The 19,428-nt window shown below is 36.4% G+C and overlaps 1 protein-coding gene across 13 annotated transcripts in view; it reads right to left on the minus strand.

The window, feature by feature from the left end:
* The window catches only part of MBD5 (methyl-CpG binding domain protein 5), a 152,327-nt gene that overhangs the window by 93,404 nt on the left and 39,495 nt on the right, over window positions 1-19,428 (minus strand). For all 13 annotated transcript variants that reach the window (XR_012674035.1, XR_012674034.1, XR_012674033.1 and 10 more), the window contains exon 2: window positions 7,095-7,192. The gene's annotated coding sequence lies outside the window, so the exon portion shown is untranslated. The remainder of the gene's footprint in view (window positions 1-7,094; window positions 7,193-19,428) is intronic.

A 19,428-nucleotide genomic window follows, 5' to 3' on the forward strand; every position in this document is an offset into this window, starting at 1 on the left:
AAAAAAAAGATATATTCCTGAACCAATATAAATGTCTACACTTGAAAATGTATAAAACTTCCAAACAAGCATTAGTAGCACAAGCAAAAACGCTGTGTTAGAATTATTTAGGTGAGGTTAAATTATATACATTATAATAGACATAATATAAATTATACAGTTTTTGTCCTTCTGCTTTTATATCGATGGTGCACCTGTGGCCAGGTTTCCTTCTACATTTCCTGCTCCCTTTGTCAGGACAGCAATTAAGTGAGAATTCTGTCATATAGCTACCTTTTCATAAACTATTACCAAATTATCTACAACATTCAACAATGAATATTTTCATTTATGTATCAATAGTATAAAAATAATAGCATTTTGTTTTCTAACATCTAAACAACATGCATCTCAAAGACATTACAGTTACTTTGGAAAATTCATACTGGGATCTATGTCCTAAATGGTTTTAGTTCCTGTATTAAGGACTCAACAGATGGATGGAGCTGATCAAAAAAGATGAGATATTTTAACTTTTCATGATACCTTTCAAATGGAAAGTTTAGTTCACCTATCCTTTTCCTAAGGTCAAGTATTTTTGCCCTCACTCTCAGAATGGTACCTATAAACTTTCATACACTGAGGATAAAAATGAAAAGAAATTTAATGAATCCTTTGAAGTGATGTAACCTTCGTTTGGGAGACTAAGTTAAAGCCAACTGTGGCAATTACTGAACCATCTTGGTGAAAATCTTACCTCTCATTAGTATTTTTCAGGAATGTGGTGAAAATAAAAATAAACATTCTGTTTTGAATGACAGCTCTGGAGTATCACCATGGGTTTTCAGAGGAAGAGTGGCTCTTTCATTTAGAAACTGCGTGAGCTTGAATTTTAAAGCATCACTGGTTTTAATTTAAAAGCGTTTCACTGAACTGGGATCCTTCTAAGGGAAGAGACAAAGACGTTTGAGATTCACTGAGCTGGATCAGCAGAAACTAACTGGGGTAGGGATGTCCCTTTAGCAAAGATATGCTGATAGAGGCCACTGAAGAATCTGAAAAATGATGATGCCTTGTTTAAAGATAAACCAACAAAAGCAAGAATTAGTTTAATTTCAAAGGTCTTATTTCTCATTGTAGGAAAGCTGTTGTGGCTATACTTGTAACATATAAATTGCAGCTCCTGGTGGTACAAGGCCGGATCAGATGTGGATAAACACTGGTGATCCAAGCTGAATGTGCTAACTTCAAACAAAGCCGTGGGAGTGCCAAGAGTTCATCCCTTCTCACCATTGCCTTTACAGAACCAAATACTTGCTTAACTGGAGATGACTGCAAACAGCTCAACACAGAGTCAAGGAAACCTCCTGCGCCCTCTCCCTGCACATTTTAACGAGGACAGAAATGAGGAGAAAAGCCAATTTGGCCAGGCCTTTGCTGTGGGGACACTTGTATCCGGGACAAGCACCCACTGGTCAGAATTGCCAGCACCAGTGATCCAAACCAACCACTGGCTGCTGAACCACAGCATAGACATCTCTTTTTTTGTGTTTTCACTTTCCTTAACCATTTCGATAGACTTTCATCATGATAGTGGGCCTCCAAGGATGTGAATTTCTAGTAAGGGGAAAATAAAACAAAATTAAATAGCAAAATGGAAAAAACCACACCTCCACAGCGTTTCAGGCCATCTTCATGTAAAGAAAAACTATGGTTTCCTACATTTTCATTAATAGCTAAATTTTAAATTTGCTACCCTTGAGCTTCTTTTTAGGGCACTGTTTTTTCAGAAGGAATTATAAAAACAAAAATCGAAGATCTGAATTTGGTTTGGTGTTAAAACAGAAAAGAATAATTCAGTTTATCATAGATACTACATTCTAACTAAATTCTTCCTTTAAATATTTTGTGTCATTAACAAATAACAACAGTAGTTCTATTATCTGTTATTTTAAACCCATAGCTCTTCAAGGAAAAACAAAGATGATGTGGCTTCTACTTTACAGAAATTTCTTAATGTATTACAGGAAAACATAAGGATGGATATTTGTAAAACTTTCTAACATCATGAACTGAAATAATAAAAACCCACCAAACTTTCTGGAGACATCCAGGTTGCTGTGACTGTATGAAGCCTTAGACAACTAATTAAAAAGCTGTGTGCACGTATGCCTAGCTTTGCTAAGAAGAATTAGATATTAAAAAAGGTCAATTTTAACAGTTTTGCTATGATGTTATTAATTTTAAAGAGGGAGATGTAGTGCAGTATCAGAAATTTTTGCATTATTTAAATATTTACATTTGAAATTACAATTAAACGACTGAGCTTGATTAATTTGGTAACAATAAAAATGTGTTGGGAATATTTACTTTTGTTCAGGGTGCCCTCTGTACCAATTTTTCAAAATGCAAAGCCCTTGTAGTTTGCAATATTTATCTACAGTATCTGCTTCAAGAAAAAGTTCAAAACGTCAGCCCATATTTTATTTGAAAATTGTGTCAGGAGGACCAGCTGGAAAAGAAATGGAGACTACTGAGAAACTTCTTGCTCTGGTGAAATGTGAAAAAGGTAGAAGAGGTACAAAATTTTCTGCTAAGGCAGAGAAAGACCTATCAAATCTATTATATTTAAAACGTACTCTAAAATTTGGCTCTAAAATGTACCTAAAAGTAGTGATATTGTACAGCAACATTATAGGAATCTTTTTTTATTTTCCAAAATCCTTTAAATAATTTCTGTAGAAGTAACTTTCAAATTAAGTAGGCTTCCGTTTATTCAATTGAAGAAGGTAGAATTAGTTTATATCTTGCATTAGAGAAAGTAACTTGGGATTTCACAAAAAACCAAGCCTTTCATACTAAAAGATGAGAGAGAGACAGAAAATTGACTGTTCTCAGAAAAACATTAGGGCTTCAGAAAAGACAATTGGGCTCCTTGGTTTTAATGACAATTCAGGAAAAATTGTTCATCAATCCGGACTGCTTTAGGGAGAAAAATGATGCAACACGACACTGTTCCTTCTCTGTCTTAGAATAACTACAATCAAAACATTAGTAATGACAAAGTTCTAAGACAAACTATTTAGAGAAGCACTGTGTATGTAGCGCCAAGTCATATGTTATATACTTCAGTATAATCAAACAGCCTTATGAATTCTGAAGTTTGGATAGTGAAGGGCCAGATTTTGTGCAGTGATATATCATGAGTCCCAGAATTACACAGTTCAGAAAGTTCTCAAAGACTACATGGCTTGCAGCTGGAGATGGCACAGGGGGCTAAACATGTCTATCATTTTAGCACATGGTATAAAAATCTATATAGCTACTAGAATTTTCCATGTACTGTTTATAAAGATAAAAGACAAGAAACAGATGTAAGCCTCACTCATTCTCCTAGAGTCTGCATAACCAGTTTTCTATTTTATTAATGCTGTATTTCTCTGATATATTTTTGCACCCTTCTAAGTGATTAAGAAGAAAAAAATATTATGAGGAATTGTAATTTATCGTTCTGGTTTCTTTCACATGCCGAAATAAATACTACAAATCAGTAAGTGCTACCTCACTTTACGGGTAAGGAAAATCCACAGTGTTCATTGTAAAACTGCTATATGCATATTAAAAATACCCATAAATCCCAAACTGTTTTCTAATACACAATTTAAAGCTTTTTGAAACATACAGTTTTGGAAATTCAAAATTTCAATGCACATATGCACTATACCAAGGACGCCATTTGGCAGACGGCTGATCTTTGCATTATGGTTGTGTGTAACCTTCCTAGCACAGCACAGAGGCAGACTTAGCTCCTGCATAGCGCTTCACAGTCACACCGAAGTAGCTACAACGCTGTTGTACTGGAGTTGACTTGCATCAGCTGACTCGGAGCATGGGCAGAAAGATGTGCAACCTTCAATACCTATCTGTGCAGACTCACCGTGAGAAAAAGGGGTGCAAATTCGGAGCCAGAATAGAACTGTAATTCTGGAAAGTAAGTGAAATGAGGGAAGACTGGTACTGTGTGAGAACGGATAATGAACTTGAAATAGAAACCAGCTAACATTAGAAATTACTTGGATGAGGGAGAATGAAAACAGAGATGCAGGACATGAGACATACAAGGAACTAGGATACAAGAAAGAATGGCTGAATGTGAAAACTGAGAACCAAGAAGAATGAAATAAATCATGACTTCAAAAAAAGATGCCTAGGCCAACAATCCTTTCAATTCCTGTGCTTTTCATACAGGATCACTGCTGTCGCTTTTCTGGCTTGAAAGAACCTTCATGGAGTAAGTAGTTCTGCAACTATTGTAAAAAGTATACAAACCCCAGCAGCCCATCAAAAGAGCTGGCAAGGGAAGCTCCTAGAACTGAAAATGTTTCTGCAAAATAACCTGGGCTTCAGAGATTGGGTTTTGCCAGAAAGTCTTAGAGAAAACCTGTTGCTAAAAGGTACGGTAAAGCATAAAGGCAAATTCTTAATTCTATCTGCAGAGCAAGGTTTGGAAATTATATAGTATAGAAGATCTGGAACCACACACCGAACAACTAAAAATACTAGATAGCTGCAAAATGATTAAATGCCATCTATTTAATGCAAGGATTTCCTTTTATGGAGAAAAATAGCATATAATTAAAGACTGCATGATAATGTACAAGGTACAAGTGGGTGAACCAAGGTCACTAAGGTTTTGAAGTATTAGACTGCAAGCACAGTAATGCGTATTAAACACAAAAAGCCCTTGCATTTAAAAATAGATCAAATGGAATAGAAACAGTGTCTGCACATACCCATACAGCTGTGAACATTTTAGTATCGGTAGACAAAAAGAGCGCAAAACAAAAGCTAAGATGCCGAGAACGAGAGCTAAATGCTTTTTTTGGATTTCATAGAAGCATTCTGAGGTTTATTCACATGTACATATTAAAACTTCAAGGAAATAACCAGTAAAACATTAACCTTACAGAAAGAAATATTTTCTCTGTCCCAGTTTTTCACATACAAAAAATGTTTCTTCTTAATCCAAATGCAAACTTTGATAATTATTCCCCCAAAACATTTGGTTTTCCTTTACCAAGTGTTGTAGGTCCCCATTTTAGAACAAATAAAAACATATGCAAAGGTCTATCCTTGAAGGAAACAGTAACAACAAAACAAACCTGAAAATTTAACCGCAACATGGCAGAAGTATAAATAATACCTCTCAGCTCAGTAGTGTTTATCTTTTAAATGAAAAAAGTCTTCCATTCTGGGGAGGGGGAGGAAGGGGGAGGAAAAACAAAAAAAAAGAAGAGAGAACTGCCTTCATTTCTTTCTTAATTTGAGCTTTCCTTTAACAAACAGCTACTGTTTGTTTCCTTATTTTAGGTCATGTAATTCAGTTATGCGTGCCACACTTTTTAACTCTTTCCCATCTCTTCTCCCACAGCATCATCTGGGAGCTGAGAAAACCCAGAATGATGCAAAACCCGATGGAACCAGGGCTGCGTTAGCCCAGACACATCTGCCAGTGTTCACTCATATGGCGATATACACGAGTAAGATAACATTTTAGTGCCCTCGTTAAACTTGGGATGAAAAAAAACCTCAGAAAAGTAAAAAGAGAGTTTCACAGAAGACCTCTGACTTATGTAAAAGATACTGAATGGGCAGTAAAACAGAAATGCATTACAAACACTACATAAATGAGATACTGTGTTTTTGTAACACAGAAGTGAGAGATTGAACTCCGACCCTGTGTGTCCCAGCCCAGATGCTCCATCAGGCTGGGTCTGGACTAACTATGCCGTTCCAATAATTTTCTATTCATACTGCTTGAAAAATCAGTTACAAAGTTCTGCAGAAAAAGCCCTTTCCCAGCAGATCATGGCTGCCCAGACACGCCTAAAGGAAGAAAATTAGTTCTGAACACTGAACAAACTTTGTACTAAGTAGATTTGTTTTCACTGTGTTGCATCGCACGGTGTGGCACTGCAGGTGAGAAGAATATCAATAGGGCCATAGCATCCTAACACCACGGTAAGTTTTATTCTTCAAATAAAAAACTAATGAGAGCTATTCAAAGTTCAGGTCTGAGAACTAAGTAGCTTATTCATGAACTTATCCATCCTCTTATTGAACGGCATTTTACATGCTTCATTTTGAAAAGTCTCAGATGAAGTTGCTGTATTCAGAAGTTCAAAAATTAAGCTGTACCCTCATTTTGGACCTGTCTACTAAAACAAAGGCAGGCAAATATGTAAATTTCTGGTGAATTAAAGTGCCCCATTAGGAGTTCAATTATATTCTGAAATTATGTCTTAATTGGTTTGCTCATAGATGAGCTGTACAGCTAACCAAAAATCTACTGCCATATAATCATCACTAAATTTCAGATATTGCCACACATTAAATTAACAGCAGATAATGAGTGGGAAAATTAGCTCTATTTCCATACCAGAAAAAATTCTTCCCATATTACCTAGAGTGTTTTATACAGTTAGTTTCAAAACAGAAAAAATAATACAGAAACAAAAAACTCTCCTGAATATCTAACATTTATTTTGATCAAAAGTCCACACATTCAAAATAAATAGTACAAGCAGAGTGCACATCAGATTCGTGTCTCTAATATTTAATTAAAAAGAAATCACAATTCTAAACTTCCATAGAAATCTTCAAGAGATTGACCACTATTTTACTTTGTGTGTTGCTGGCTATTTCTTTTCTCATAACTTTTGTCTTTTTGACTAGTAATCCCCATGCCCAACTACTCTTCAGATTTTAACATATAAGGTATTCCTGGTTCTCATCAGCACCACACAGATATTGCAAATAATCTGTAGTTCGAAAAACTCGTGAGAACGAAAGAATAAGGAATAACATTAAACGCAGAAAAAAAACCAAGCTAAGGACTCATATTCTTGTAACTAAAAGGAGGAAAAGAAACTGAGCTCCTTCCATATAATTTATTTTTCACATTAGTAGGATAAATAAACTTACTAAAAAAAGTTAAAACTAGTCAGGTTCCTGAACTTCAGCTGCTGTTCAATTTTGGTTATTTCTGAGGTCAAAAACTATCTATCTATCTTATTACTTATATACAAATGCATAATATAGATTATTTTACTTACCTTTGCTCTCTGAAGGAAACAGATTTCAAAGATCTTGTCTGTAAATGATATATTCTTCAATATTTATGCCTCCAATGACCACCATCGTCAATAAGGATCTGAAGAAAAACACCACAAAGCAGTACATAAGCCAGGTTAGTTGCAACTAGACTGAGGATTTTTTAAAATTTTATTTATTTATTAAGAAGGCACAAAGTAAAATTGTGCATGTCATACAATACATGAATTTATTAGCTGCTGTTAAAAACAAATAGACAAGCACCAGAGCCATTACATGAGAAGGCATTTATCTACTTGGGGCATATAACAATTACTCCGCATTAGTATATTTAAGACTAAATATACCAAACTTGGGAAATTCACTGTTCTCAAACCAAAATAACAGCAGCAGTAATCATCCCATGAGTTAAAGATTGGAAAAGACAAATAAAATTAAAAATTAGTATTGAAGTGTGTTATATTATAAGCACTAATAGATTATGAAACGTTAAACCACCTCCCTAAACTCTGAAAAGCCCAATTAAAGGTAACTTTAAGACAATGTCCCTAAAATTGCCAGTTATGGTTTTAAAAAAACCCACATTATTCAACAGTATAACCATACAGTATAATTTATTAGTCCTGCTTTCGTGTTTCAGTACTGTAACTATGGAAAAATGAATTAAAAAAAAATTTACTATGCTTATGGTAAGGTCAGAATCAAATGAACTAGTCTATGTATGTACTTTGGAATCAACCAATGCTCAAAAAATGGCCAATAGCTACAATTTTTTTTTTTCAGGTCTCAACTTCTTTCACTGAAAGAGAAACAACTTGTCCATTATAACCACAATAAAATTTCCACAGAGTAATTGAGGTCTTGCTAGGGACCCCTGGAAAACATTTAGTCCACTGCGCCTGCTCAAGCAGGGCAACCTAGAGCTGGTGGCCCAGGACTGTGTCCAGTTGGACTCTGAACATCTCCACGGATGGAGACTCCACAGCCTCTCTGGGCCACCTGGTCCAGCGGTCAACCACCCTCACAGTAAAAAGGTGTTTCCTGATGTCCAGAATGTCCTGACATTAATGAAGGAACTTCAAAGCATAGCTGTGTAATGTGAGACAGAAAGTTTCATAACAGCTGTAAGTCAGTATAACCAACCCTTATGTACATGCTCGACACTATATACAAAATTAAGCCCCACTGGTCCCTGTATAACCTAACATACGCTGCAAAACTTTTGAAATCTTTCAGTCCTCATTTAGCAACGATGCAATTAACTAGAAGACTAATCAAGTCAAAAAGCTTTTGTCCTGTAAACAATTTTCACCTCTACTCAGTCAATTCCCCTTGGTTTAGTCTTTCTCAGATTACGGAGGAATCCAGCTCTGAGCAAAGGAAAACCTTTTGTTGACTCCTGACAGCATACAACCACAGCAGCAATCCAACTTGGGTTAACACAAGCAGCTAATTCATCTTGAATATATATTTTTTTCAAATGTGATTTAGCTATTTACTCATTTATTTATTTGCAGGCCTGGGACATCTGATTGCCAGCAGTCAGGACACGTGTGGAAAGGTGATCAGATCACCAGATCACTTAGCAGGCTCTGTGGACAATTTATTGCTGCTTAAAGCCATAATAGTTAAATACCTCTAATAGCAAAAACACTAAGTTTTTGCAGTTTGCTTATATCAATGCAAAAAGTTATTTCATTTCAGCTTTATCATAATGCTTTAACTGAATTGTCCATGTTTGTTTCTTCTGAAGTCAATCTAACCCCCCCAACTTCCATCACCTGAGAATAAACACCTTTCAAATCAACTTCTTCCACAAAATTGCAAGTTATCGAATACTTAAATGGATACTCTCTGCTCTTTCTAGTGCTTCCAAAAATTTAAAATCCTTGCAGAAAAAGTAACTGTCAGATCAGTCTCTGAAATAAAATTGCATAGGCTATACTATGATTATGCTAACTCTCTTTTTCTAATGAAAAATCTGAAAAAGAAATTGGATGTACAGTGTGCCTTGATGCTTGCTAAAATGAGAGTTGACGGATTGGTATGGGAAAAAAAACCAGATACAAAATGACCCTATTACAGTATTAAAAAGCTGCTGTGTAGGAACCGAAAACGACGCTGCCCCAGCAGACTGCCACTGCATTTTCAGATATGGTTCAAGACAGGGTTGAGGGGCAGGAGAGGAATGGAAAAAAGTGTTTCAAATAATCTAAGGCTAATGAAATGCCTTGAAGTGCACAGAAGTAGTCCGCGAAACAAACAGGCAAACAAGTTCTGCTGATGAGCTGCTCAAAGTCACTAAACAACCCGATCTAAGACACCAAATGTTGCTGCATTAAGGTATGCCACGTCAACATTAAACCCAAAACAATCACCTTTAATTCAACAGGTCTACATCTTGTGCAGTCATGACATACGCTTCTTTTGTTAGCTATGCTTGGCTTTGACTGTACTTTACTTGTTTTATACTGCAAACGAATAAAGTCAGAGAAATAAACTGGTACAGAAGCCAAAGCAGAACCTATCAACAGATTTCTTTAATAAGTTCAGCATGGAAGATACTTATCAGTGATTACAAACCAGAAAACACATCTCCTGACAGGGAGATCTTAAAACTGAAGATGCACTGGGAAGTGGAGTAAAAAAACCACTTTTTTTAAAGGGAGAACACATAATTCGGAGCAACTACAGGGAAATGAAGGCAACATTTCATTGTGCCATTTTAAACAATTAATCTTCACAGTGGTTCAGAGTCTGTGACTTGTTTTCCCTAAAAGCGACTTTGCGCATGTAATTCAGTGTTGAGGCTATCAATTGCCCTTCAAACTTAGCATTCAATTTTCTTAAGAAGTTGAATCATACCCAAATCTCTCCAGATTTTTCAAGTGCCACTGAAAAGATTTTTTTTTTTTTGCCTGACAAGTAAATAATTCTCACTTTGCCTTTTGTGTTAATAGATGATATTTTCTTTTTTCGTTGGCACTGAACTGCACAACCAAAATCCAGATATTTAAACTCTGCTCCCATTGCAGATGTTATTTCTGATCAGATTTAATCACCTTTCTCCCATACATAACAACTGCAATAATTATAAGGGTATCACTAATTTTGTTCTCAAAACCTCTAAGCCTTCTCAAAGGAGTTTGAGCATTGCATGACAAGGAAAAAGCTTCTTCTGTGTTAAACCACATGTTTCAGGGGAATCTTCTAAATCTTTTAGGACCTGTTCATTTTGCTGAATGGCACGCAACTGTTTCGTTATTTTTTCTTCATATGATTTTATGATCATCATCCTAACAGCCAGAAGGAGTCACTATGATCTCATCTTCAATTAATGTGATTTTACCAATGAAATTAAAACATTTTCTTTTTAATAACATGTTATCTTATTTACAATATCTGATTCCTGTACGTCATTTGACACTGACACAAAATAGACAGTTACATGGCACCAGAAACAAAGGGACAGTCATAAAGAGACTCAAAACAGACATTTTCCGTCTTCAAGAAAGTCTATATTCTCTATTTTTTTTTTGTTAAATTCTCTAGCACCTTGTTTTGAATGTTGTTCCTCTAAATATCCTAGAGTATGAAGACTTGGTTCTACAAGATTCTGCATCCTAGTCTGGTGCCAACCCACAAAACATATGTCTCTGCTCAAATGTAAGAATCTGTTTTGATTTTTTTTTTTTTTTAAATTCCTTCCTGGACTGGGGACAAAACATTTATTTAGATACAACTCAACATTTAGCATCTTCTGAGATATGAAACTTTCTAAATCCCAAATATATTTTCGTTAATTTATTCCCAAACAGCAACTTTTGAAGAAGCTAAACCATCTGAACACATGACAATAATCATTCAAAGTAAATGCTCAAAAATCATTGGGGAAAAATAATAAATTGTTTTTAGACATTATTTTTTACGCTCGTGGGTGCCACTAAGTCTTAAACCCATCAGATTTATTTTTAACCTAAATATTTTATTGTATAGCTATGTAAAAACATCAATACATTTTTCCAATATCATTAGCTTTCCATTTGTTCCCACTGGAAATAGCTCTTGAACTCTATTTTTGTATTATTTGGGATAAGGTAGATTTTCCGCTATTATTGACACAACGGCACAAAGTATTGTTCAAATGTTTTACAAAAATAACTTGAACGCAGAAAACGATACAGCGTAGGCCAACCTGACCCCACGACCGAATTTCTTTAGGTGAGTCTCTGGGCCGGTCCTTGATGGCGAAACCTTGCTTCTCCGTGAGTTATGGTAACTGTCTGCACCCACCCCATGCTGGGGGTTTGGTTTTAATCAGAATATCACAAATGCAAACAAAAGACACTCTAACCTCAGGAATTAAATATTTGCATTAGTTTCAGCAAATCAGCTTCTTGGAAGAGCCAACTTCTGCACAGGCATAAATCAAAAGTAACTTTGATGAAGTTACATGTGTTACTTTAAATCACATGGGTGAAAAACATGCCTGGGCTTCATATAGATGTTTAGGTATTAAAAGAAACCCATTAGCTTGGATAGGTGCAAAATTTCAGACCATTTTCTTTTAGATTAAGGGAATATATAAGCAACCTGATCTAGCTGAAGATGTCCCTGCTCCTTGCAGGGGGGTTGGACTAGATGACCTTTGAGGGTCCCTTCCAACGCAAATTATTCTATGATTCTATGATTCTATATGCGAGAGGCCCTACCATAGAAATACTACAAAGGCTTTGCAATCTCCATCAGTCATTTGCCTCTGGGAGGTATGTCTGTCTTAGTTGTGAGGAAAAAAACCAAACTTACAGTCATATGAAGATTATTTCACACTAAGATAAATGTACACAGAAAACATTATAAATTTTAGTATGCATAATAGAATATCTGCATATAGCTACACAAAGGTAACTGAAAGTCTTTTCTAAATGTTTTTTTTTAGCGACAAATTTAAAGGACTAATAGATTTGAAAAACACGGAAGGGATCTTTGTTTTCCAGCTTTCTATTTTTACACCCATACTTCGCTTACTGGTGATCACACCTGATGTGTGCAGTGGAAGAGGAAGAAAGCAACGGGAATAAGCACTGCACAAAATGCACCACGATCCCTACCAAGGTTTTTAGATTTTAGAATCCGCGAGATGATTCAACTCAGTTGCAAAGGCATACCACCATAAAAGAACTAGGAGGAAAACCACCTGAGTTTCTTTTTTTGTTCTACAACAATGCAGAAAAGGCAGCCTCAATATTTTTTGAAATTAATAGTTTTAAGTGAGAAATAAGTAAACCAGGTCCGTCTTGTTTTTGTCAGACGAGCAAGCAAGAACTAATGACATCACGTGACAGATGACTTTGCTCCAATATTGTTCTAAGAAAGAATTTCATCCTGCTTTTAACTGTTATTTACCATTTTATTGACACCAATGTAAATGAACTTTCTAATTAGCATTAGAAAAAAAAGACATTTTAACTAAAAGTATGAAAGCCTCACTAATTTTATCACTGGTAGGCTGGTGAAGGCCAGTCTTCGCAGTTCTCAAGCATTCTCCAGCAGCACTTGGGCCCGCGTCATTAATGAAACTTCTTTTGTCATTGCGCCGAGCAAAGCGGCACTTGGCGATGCAGCTCACCGCAGTCCTCAGGGCAAAATGCTGCGGTGTGGGACTGCTTCAATTTGGGCATTGTTTCTGTAACAGATACTTGCCTATATGGTTTTTTTTCTTTTTTTTTTTGCAGTATTTAAGTCTAAACCATATGTGCATACATCTAAATATTATATTTATAAGCATATATAAAATACAAAAATGTATTTTCTCTATGTAGATAGAGAACTGATACTTTATTTTTTAAATGTAGTCAAAATCCCACTACTATTAAAAGTTCTGAGAAACAAAACAATATTTCTGGAAGAAAAAAAACAGCCCTCAATGAGATACAAACTACATTATAAAGAAATCCCATTTCTCTTCCAAACATGAATATCTACATTTCCCTCCTTTCTAGGTTACTTCTAAATACTTTTTTAGCAGCTAATCTCTCTTTAAAGCTGAACAGTGTAACTTCTAATTCTACCATTAGCAAAAGCAAAACTCTCCATGGAGATTGTCTAATGTGCAACCATGTTCTGGAGCGTCATAGGACTTTAGGCTGTACGTTGTAGAAAACTGAAACTATGCTTGAGCCTACGTAAGGGGTAGAACAAACTAGAAGAACCCCTCCCCAAAACCCTTTATCAACCTAACCCCTAAGGAAGTGAGCTCCCTTCACTTCAGTCCCCGCCATGCATTATATTCTGCCACATCATTCGCTAACACGTGAACACAGCATCTAGACTTTTCTTTCTCATCCTCACTTATTTGATACTACCTTAATAGTAGAGCATGCTCTTATAAGCTAGAGTGCTTTACATGAGTACAGAAGTTATGACTCATTCAACTGAGTATGCATGCAGAAGCTTTTGCATCAATTTATTTCACATCTCAGCTGGTCTCTGAGTCAGGCTGCCCAACCAGTATCTGTATCATCCGCAGCTATCGGAAGATGAAGAATGGAGGGTTTAAACTCTTAGTTTATCAGAGAGGAACGACAAACCAGGAAACTCTGAGCGCTTCCATGGGAAATGGAGGAGGACCAGGAGCAGACCAAAGTGAAGCCAGGGTGGGAACCAGGAGCTACTACTGACACCAATGGGAGAGCCTTGCCTTGCTATGAGTAGCCCAGAAATTAAGATGAGAGATGGGAAGAACTCCTCTTTCATGCAAGTTAAACAGGGGAAAAGTTGGGGAAAAGCAAGCCCAGTGCTGCCCTAACAAAATTATTATCCACAGCAAACTAGGTCACAGAAGTGAGTAGAGTTTACTAAATATATACTTCATTTGTAGTTAAGGGACCACCGCCAACGTAATGAGGTTTATTCACAGTTCACCCAACTACTCTTTTGTAGTCTGACTTACTAAATAACAGCTAAATGATCAGTCACACATACCTCACCTTTCACCGGAGATGAGGTATCAGCAAACTTGAAGAATCTTTCTCTCAAAAAAGATGGGTTTGACCTTTTTAAATTTTCCACATACAAAAGAAAATACTTTGTATCTCTACCATTCATCCAAACACCTAACGTATCTCAAAATATACTCTCAAACATAATTTATTTCGTAAGCCATATGAAGACGACAGAGTTCTTAGTTTACTAACAGAAAACTGTGGCAGAGGGATTTAGTGACCTCCTCAAATTCTTGGTATGTTGGTGACACAGTTGGAAACAAAATACAAAATTTCTGTCAACTGTAATCTTCTTGTTACAACACTGCAAACATAGTTGAAATTCTTTTGAAAATGCAAAAATGCGTTGTCCTGGTTTACCAGGACATGCGTAAATCAAGAAAAATGAATGAAAAGATTAGCAATACTACCTAGTGTTTATTTTTGGATTGACGAAAGAAAACAGAAAAATATTTTTTATAACTGTGCGAGTTATGCTTTATAACACGACATTCTTCCTCTGCTGTTTAGATGGTTCCAAAAATACTCACCTCCGATTTGTGGCAGTCACTATCACCCTAACAGCATTTTATAGCTCGAGGGCAGTCTATGTCTATAACAAATCTGTAGAGAACTGATGTCATAGTAACAATTTTCCTAAATGTAGAACTAACGACTGAAGGAACTGCATTATAGAACTGTAGATACAAAGCTTTAGTTTCTGAATGGCTATTTCCTACCAATACTTGCATTTAAAACCTGCAAAGATGTTACAAGTTGGACTAAAGTTCTATTTCTGGTTGATTTTGAAAAAAATGTGTACTGACATTCACTACTATAAAATAATTAGTGTTCTTGTGCTTTCAACCACTGAATACCAAAAATCATGACACTGAATCAAAAACTGAAAAGAGGACACACTACACAGCAGATAAAACACTGACATCTCTTCAGAGACTTTCTTTTAAAATGGAAAAAATGGCAGAGTCTTGAGCCTCAATTGTTTGAAGAAATATTCTTCTCCTCCAAAATTTAATTTGAAACATTTAGAAGCACAAAATGCTGTAAATTTAAGAACTTATGAATTTGTGATGATTACACAGCAAAAAGAAAAAAATGCATCTCTCTTCAGATATGTCTTGTGTTATTTTCTGTCTTCTTTAAAGAACAGAAAAGGCAATCAAATGCAACAGAATAATTGTATTAATTGGCTGATCTTGTGACGGTTTCCATTCAACTGTATTTTTCCATTCATTTAGCTGAAGCATAATTATTCAGCACAAACTGCAAAGTTTTATACCACGTTTCAAATACCAATAGGTAGAACGCTACTGCTTTGTAGAAAACTGGGTACCAAATGAAGAAGGACGTAGGGACATCACTACAGCCCCTGTTATGTGTTCAGCAGAGTCACCCGTTAATATCAGGTACCAGGTTAGCCAGATGTCCGATAGCACCAATTATACATGGCATTCAGGAGAGTAATAGTCCTTTTTTACCTCTGGCCAGACTCTGAAAGGAGTTCAATATCCTGTTGTGCCACATGACTTTCCCACCTGACAGAAAAAAAAAAAACCCAAACCACTAACAAAAACGCACAAACATGAGAGGGTCACGGCACTACAAGAAATAGGATGGCAACCGCTGTCGGACCAGAGTGTGGGTGTCTGCGCACGTACAGAGCTCCTGCCGTGTGGCAGGGGATTCGGAACAGGGCAGCGCTAAATCCTCAAAAATCATTTTAGGTAGAAGACTTAAAATGAAAACTCCTATGGAATCACTGGATTTCCAAGTGTAATAGATGCATTCATAGCAGTATGAAAGGGCGAGTTGTTCTGCCTGGTTACAGGTACTACCAAGGCGGGGGGCATCCTCTGTCTCTACACTAGTCTGTGTTCTCTTGGTCATTGTCATTTACTTAACCTCTATTAATGTTTAAGCAGTAAGTCTTGGTGAAATTTTAAGTAAAACTATATGGATATTTCCATAAATCTATAAATATCTTATTTATTTTTAGGAAACGAACCAGAAAGGTCTAGGAAAAGTGTTTCTCTGAAATCTTACAATCATAGTTAGTAGGTTTCAGGAGTCTTTTCTGCATTTTGACTTCAATATTATTCAACCGCTAATAACTGCATATAATGTCCCAGAACAAGAACCATTTTTTGTCTCTATTTTAACATCTGTAGTTTTACAAAGGATTTCTCTTTTGATGGAACTCCCAGAAACAAATTAATTCACAAGTGCCCCCAAATCCCACAAGATTTAACAGAGGAATATTTCTTTATATTAGCGGTGCACATTCACCAAACTGAAATCTAGTAAGACTTTTATGTAGATTAAAATGTTTTTAATGTATGTATCCGAATAAATAAGCCTGACACCCACTTTTTCAGGTTTTACATTCACATATACCTATTACTCTACCTGCTTTCCCTTCGCCCTGATGTCTGGAAAACCACAGGACAGAAGGGCCACCCACCTCCTGAAACAAATACACAAGCAGCTGCTGCTAGGGATACCAAAGAGGAGGCACCGCAGGTTCTGACAATGGCAAAAAACAAACATGAAAGGTAAGGAAAAGCAGATGAAAGCTGGGGACATGCCCTAAATACCAACATGTCTCATTGTCCGAGTGTTGCTTTGAAAAAGACCCCTAGAACACAGGAAAGATTTTTCTAAAGACAAAGAGTAGTTATCGAAAGCATGAATTAAACAGGAAATAACAGAAGAAAACAATTCGCTAATTGGTCAGGTAAGCTAATTTGCCTTTACTTTGCTTTACCTTTGCTTCTAATGATACTAGAAAAAAGTTGGGAAAGTGATCTTTTTAATCCTGCTGTTTAGCTTAATTAAGGGAAATGGTACTCATTCTACAAGTAAAATCCACAGAATGTTTAAGCTCAAAGTATGGGTCATATTTACTATTTTTTTTTTCTCCTCCATAAACATAAGTTTTGTAGCACTGCCATAATTACAATGCTTTTAAAACAAGACCGTATACAAGTATCAAATTCTGATTGATTACTCTCAGGAACAATGAGTATCATCTTCCAAAACTTCATTTCTTCCTTTTGCCAAACTTAGATCAGCTGCTATTTAGCTGATGATTTAGGAGCATCCACAAAAGGCATCAGGAGCAATTTCGTTACACAGGTCTAATTTAATAAAAAATAGCTTGTGAGATGATTGTATTACTAAGAGAAAGGAATTTACCTCCCTTTTCAACTATGTGCGCAGTACATACAGATCAGTCCCACGGAACCTGCAAATGACTCCAAGAAACTTCAGAATACTCCTCGAATGTAATAATGTAATTGTTTTTTTAATAGCAAATTTCTTTGAAGTTATGCCTGTATTCTTGGTTAAATAAAAGATAAAATCCTATTTCCTCCTAGTTCACTGTGCTGCCTTCTTGAAAAGCAGACTTTCTAGACACATTAAAAAAAGGAAAAGCCTTAGTAGGTTTTTGTCTTCGCTCTCTTTTTTTTCTTTTAAAAAAATAAGGAAAATCATAATTCTGAATGGACTTTGTAATTTTTTTTTTTACCTCATTTCCCCTCCAATATATTTGGCTGCCAGATTAACAGTACTGTTTCTGTGTGTCAAATCTACTGTGCCATTTAATCAGCTTAGTTCAATTGTAATTTTGCACTATTAACAAAGTGGATTTAGGCATCAGGGAGGGAGTACTTGTTGCTGTATGGCTCTCAAATCCTGTATCCAACCTTCAGACGTTCAGTGATACCAAGCTTCTCTAGGCTACCTGTGCCTTCCGGAGCTCAGGAGGCCAACCTGACACTGCCAGACATCCCTGTTTAAGGCACATTCAGTTAAAAACTCAGAGCTCTATTCTTCTGCGGAGAAAAGATCATCTGCTATTAAAGGACTTGGCGATGTAGGTAACTTCTTCTGAATGGCCTTTCCAGCTCTGAAGATGCATCTTAAAAATTCTGGCTTTAGCCTGCGATTCCTTCTGATATTTCTGCCTTTATCAGTTTAGTCTCCATCATTACTCATTCCATCTTATCTTTGCTAAAAAGAAAATCTTTCAGGGAAACTGCCTGCTTCTTCCCAGGGGTTTGAGAGGCACCTCTCTGCGTTAGCGGCACTGCTATCGCATGATGACATCTCCACACCAGGCGCACGGACAATTAAGCCAGAAGCAGATAAAAGCAGTGTTCCCTTCCTACTTGGTTGAAATGAGGTTTGGAAATTTTTGTTAAGAAAATGACCTTGTTAATTTTTTAAGACATCTCCCAGGAGGACCATAATCATCACATCCCTGTTTCACAGTCGTCAGGAGGAATTACAAGGATTGTGTTGCTTAACTTCCTTAGTATCCAGACATATCAGGTATGCAGTTCGTCTCTTCACAGTCTAACAGCAGAAACGGTATTCATAGTAAATGCTGTTTTATGGATGTAATTGATAAGACAGGTTGCTCTCGAAGAAAGGGAAAGATGGAGTGTCTGCATTTCAAGCGACCCTCTCGGGGCAGCAAAGAGGCATTTGAGCCCAAGGAAAAGTTGTGTTTTAAATCTTAAGGAGAGATTTAACTATTTTTGTTACATCGGACAAAATATCACATAACATCTCTTCTTTAAATATGAAGCGAATCCGTAAGAGGTCTGGAGCCAGGCTAGTCTCCAGTTTCACCCAGGCGACACTTCATTACCAGGTTGGAAGTGACGACTGTCAGATTTCAGAGTTCAGCTGGAACACTGCTCAAATTCAGACAAGTGCAGAAAGTAAAGGAAAAAATCCCAAGTTTACTGTTATATTGTTGAAAATGAGAATAAGGTGATGTTGATGGCTCTAACAATTTCAAACAATTTTAGAAACAACTTTCATCTTCAGCTACAGCACTTAAAAGTTTCTTAGAAGCACTGCATATTTTAACAGATATCTTCATCAGTTTCTAATGGTTATTTGGGATACGTAGAAGACTGGAAATATATATGTGGGAAAAAGGAAAATCCAAGGACATTTTTGCATGTATATCCTCTCTAGTATCACGCCTGTTACAGAATTGCTGCTCGGTCCTCAGCTGCACGTTTCCCACCTGGCCCTTACAGCGCTTCAATCGCCCCAATGTGCCAAAACAAATATTTGCAGAGCCACACTGAAAACCATAGCACTGAAATTATTCGGGCTTACAGCAAACAACAAACAAATAAAACAAACAAAAAACCTCTAAGAAACAAAACCTGAACCTATCAGAGGAAATTTTGCAGAATCCAACTAATCACCTTCCCCTCCTCTGCCCAATAAAAACATAAAAAATTGTTTTATCTGCACCATTTCATTAGCCCACAGATACACCACCACAAGCACTTTTCACTGGTGCAAG

The sequence above is a fragment of the Calonectris borealis genome, chromosome 6 (assembly GCF_964195595.1).
Source record: "Calonectris borealis chromosome 6, bCalBor7.hap1.2, whole genome shotgun sequence".
Lineage (NCBI taxonomy): Eukaryota > Metazoa > Chordata > Aves > Procellariiformes > Procellariidae > Calonectris > Calonectris borealis.